Here is a 4,825-nt window from a genome sequence, read left to right as displayed (position 1 = left end):
TTACTGTATTCTAACCCTAATAATTTCCACAAATGTATCCAAGATCTCATGGGAAAGGTCTCTTCTAAGTTTCTCTTACTGGATAGTAATGGCAACCCAGTGAGTGCAGACATCATAAACGATTATTTTACTTCAACTTGTAAAGCTCACCCGCCACTCCAAAATATACCGGCCAACAGTGCAGTGAGTGACATTCCTGTGATTGGAATACATCAGACCCAGCTTAAACTCGAAAATCTTGATACAAATAAGTCAGTTTACCCAGGTGATATCCTTACCAAATTGGTTGTGAAATGTGCCCATTATTTAAGTGTACCTCTAACTGCAATTTTTAACCAATGTTTTGTAGATGGTACTTTTCCAGTGTGTTTTTAAACGAGCTATTATATCACCTATACCGAAAAACAAGACCCCAAAAGTCCCCTCTGACTTAAGACCAATATCAAAAACCTCTATTTTCTCTAAAATTTTTGAAAGTTTTATTTACAATTTCCTCTTTGATGATATTCAAGATAAAATTAACCCAAATCTGTTTGGATTTAGGCCGAATCATAGCACCACCCATTGTTTATGTAATATACTTGACACTGTTTTCAAACATCTTGAGTTAAGTAGTTCCTACGTTGAGGCTGTTTTTGCTGATATTAGTAAAGCCTTTGACAACTTGGATCATCAGACAGTTATTGATAATGCAAGGGCTTTAGGTGTCAGAGATTTTGTTTTACGTATAGTAGCTAGTTTTTATCTGGTCGTGAGCAATGTGTAGTCCTCCCTAACGGAGGGATTTCCTGTGGAGCACCCAAAGGGACTAAATTGGGTCCTTTAGCATTCTTAATTGTTTTTAACAATGTTTTACCAAACTTCGACAACACTTTTAAATTTGCGGATGATTTGCCATTACTTAACCTTTGTCAAACCTCAAACACTTTGGGCGTTAAACTTGACTCACTCATTAACAACTTAAAGAATGATCTTGCCAATGTTAAGCTCAATCTGAGCATACCGAAAAGCAGTTTAATGCTATTCTCCGTTTTAAAAAATATACTCCCAATCAATAATTACCTTTGTATCCCAAATTTAAACATGGTTAAGCTACTTGGTGTGCACATGCACAATGACCTTAAATGGAAATCTCACTCTTTCCACTTATTTAAAACAGGTGGTTTTCTGCTTAGTATAGTTTTACGTATGTTTTACGTATAGTAGCTAGTTTTTTATCTGGTCGTGAGCAATGTGTAGTCCTCCCTAACGGAGATTCATCAGGTTTTACCTCGATTTCCTGTGGAGCACCCCAAGGGACTAAATTGGGTCCTTTAGCATTCTTAATTGTTTTTAACAATGTTTTACCAAACTTTGGCAACACTTTTAAATTTGCGGATGATTTGACATTACTTAACCTTTGTCAAACCTCAAACACTTGGGGCGTTAAACTTGACTCACTCATTAACAACTTAAAGAATGATCTTGCCAATGTTAAACTCAATCTGAGCATACCGAAAAGCAGTTTTATGCTATTCTCCGTTTTAAAAAATATACCCCCAATCAATAATTACCTTTGTATCCCAAATTTAAACATGGTTAAGCTACTTGGTGTGCACATGGACAATGACCTTAAATGGAAATCTCACTCTTTCCACTTATTTAAAACAGGTGGTTTTCTGCTTAGATCTTTCTCCCTTCTTAAACGGTTCTCCATATCAATCCAGAACCTTAAAATAATTTATTGTTCTTATATAAGACCTTCTCTTGAATATGCTTGTCCTGTCTGGCACCCTGGACTGACCAAAACCCAATGTTCTAAAATTGAAAGCATTCAAAAAAGAGCTATAAAAATTATACTGGGGACGTCCTATACTACTTATGATGAAGGTTTGGCTAGACTTGAACTCACTACATTGGAATCACGACGTCACTTCCCTACCATGAACTTCGGGCACAAGTGCCTTAGTTCTGAGTATCATCGACGTCTTCTTCCCCCCTTCAAGAAAACCCCCAATCCTTCCCAATACAAGACTTAATGCTCGTAGAGCTCCAAATTCTCAACTTGACTTGTGTCCCCAAATGTTGACAATGAGGTACAAAAACTCTTTCGTTCCCTATTTTGTTTCGCATTTTAATAATTGATTTAACTTTGTAATTATGTTTATCCCTTAACATTTATTTTATCATTGTAATTATAATTGTTCGGACGTGCTTATGCTAGCTTGTGTGCTATTTTAGCCAATAAATCATATTCTATTCTATTCTATACCTTCCCAAGGCCAGAATAAAATTTGCACTGTGGGATTTTTGTTTAAATGTATGATTTTGTAAAAAAAAACTTAGTTTAACTAAGCAACGATAGTTTTTAAATATACCGATCTCTCTCTCTCTCTCTCTCTTTCTCTCTTTCTCTCTCTCTCTCTCTCTCTCTCTCTCTTTCTCTCTCTCTCTCTCTCTCTCTCTCTCTCTCTCTCTCTCTCTCTCTCTCTCTTTCTCTCCATGTCTTATGGGTGATTTTCTCAGCACTTTGACTCCTAGCTCCAAGTTATGATCTCTTTATGTTTTTGCCATTGAAATTTTTTCTTTTTTATTTAATTTTTGTTATTTTAAAATATTTTTGTTAATAAATAACAAACTCTCTCTCTCTCTCTCTCTCTCTCTCTCTCTCTCTCTCTCTCTCTCTCTCTCTCTCTCTTTCTCTCTCACTTTACTGAAAAAAAACAAAAGAATGTGCATTGTCGGTTTAATGTACATATACTCATATTTATTCCTTAAAATATATTTGATTTTTTAAAGTTAAAAGTGAAAAACTTTTAGCATTTTCTTTTTCAGTAAAGCACAAGTTATATTCTGGCCATGGAGAGGCATAGGGGTGTTGAGCCCTGCTCATGTTAATTTCTGCTTGTTTTGAGTTTGACTTGGTTATTCATTTTAATTACTGTTCGTTTTGGGCTTCATATATTTACCGATGCTGATTTGTGGTAATTTTAGCTTGGTAGATTATTTGATTCCAATTTTGCTCAATTTTGGATTAATGGAGTTCTTTACTTTTCTTTGACAAGAATATTTTGTGTAAAACATGGTTTAAAATAAATTTTTGTTCGTTTTATATTAATAAAGTCTTTTTCAGGGAAAAACACAATAATAGTTTAAATTGACTCGGTTTTTCTTGAAGAATTTATTTTTTGGCCTGCTATTTGTATGCTGGAGATACTTTTTCAACAATTTTTAACAACATACATTCTTTTAAAAATCCAGACACAAATAGTAGTATTTAATTTAGTTTTGTACCTTCTCTAGTTTACCTGAAAAATAAGATTCAGTAGCATTTACAGAAAACTCAATCTATGCTCTTTGATAGCTTGGATACACTTACACTCTTTTGATTTAGTTAAGACTTGAGAGCAGAAGTAGTAATAGAAGTAGCCTAAAAAGTTTGAACATAATACCCTCAATTGTTCTTGGGATATTGCTGAGATGTCTTATTGACAACTAACATACACACTATGCGTTTTGATTTAATTTTAACGCAACATTTAGTTTCTAAGCATAGTGTGAAAACTGAATAACTCTGGGGGGGGGGGGGGGTAACCTACGTCATGGTTCTAAAGATACAGTTACTAGACCGTTCAGCTATCCTGAACAAAATGGCAACCCTTTTAATACTTGCTTGAGAATAGTTTTTTTTCGTTTAATTAAAACTCCCCGTAAACGTTTCGACTCGAGTAGCAGTAGTAGTCTTAGCTTTAGTAGCAGTAGTAGTAGTAGTAGCAGTAGAAACAATTGTGGCATTAGTAGTAGTTTTAGCAGTAGAAGTAATAGTATTATGACGCAAATATTGTCGTTTGGTTAGTTTAACGTTTCCCACAACAAGTCTTCCAAGTTTTAATTTCACATGCAAAACTGATATTACTGAAATGCCCTTTTGACAACCTGCATACAGATGGCATTCTCTGAAAGTTTCACCTCATACCCTTACTTACAGTTATCATAGTAGTCACAGCAGTAGTATAACTGCTCAACTTAATACAATTGTATGACATTGTTGATATTTCCTTTTGATATTCTCTGAGAGTTCTTTTTCTCTGACAGTTCCAGCTTAATACATAAATGAATTCTTAAGACACGCTATTCCGACAATCTAAATGCGCATAGCGTCTCTTGTTACTTCGAATTTGCCATTAATATTCTCTCAAATCTTACCTTCATAGACGTGACCTTAATAATACGATTATCACAGTAGTTTTGGCTGTAGTAGAAGTAGTTGCAATATTAGTGTTGCATTAGTAGTAGTAGCAGTAGTCTAAACCTTATTTTTAGATATTAACCTTTTAATAAAGTAAGGTTTCAACCTGTGAGATTTTCCTAGAGACATTTATAATTGGATTATTTTATTTACTTGCAATTTTGCTACTTAATATAAGTTCTCTTGGGATTTAGTGATTTAATAACTACAGAGACTTGACTAAGAGATTTACTTAACTTAGAGGTTTGAACTCTTTGAACTCGTTTGAACTTTTCGTGCACAAAACGGCATCTATTATGGATCCAGGATACTCGGCATCTGCTCAAAAAGAATAAAAAGAAAAATAGGTAGCGTGTAGGAAAATGCAAGAAATGGTCTCCTTAAAACTAAGTACTGAAATGACTTGAAGAAAACCTTTGTATGCATAATTTTATGTGAGAATATAAAAAAAAAAAAAAAACTGTATCCTGACTAAATTAAAGTCGAAAAATAACCACGATGGGGGTCTTTCGGCGATTTATTCAGTCGAAAAACAACAATCCAAAATAGCCAAATAACAACGAGAAGAATTCTGATCAATTTAAAACGAACACTATT

The sequence above is a fragment of the Artemia franciscana genome, chromosome 18, assembly GCF_032884065.1.
Source record: "Artemia franciscana chromosome 18, ASM3288406v1, whole genome shotgun sequence".
Taxonomy (NCBI): domain Eukaryota; kingdom Metazoa; phylum Arthropoda; class Branchiopoda; order Anostraca; family Artemiidae; genus Artemia; species Artemia franciscana.
This window is presented reverse-complemented; position numbering follows the sequence as displayed.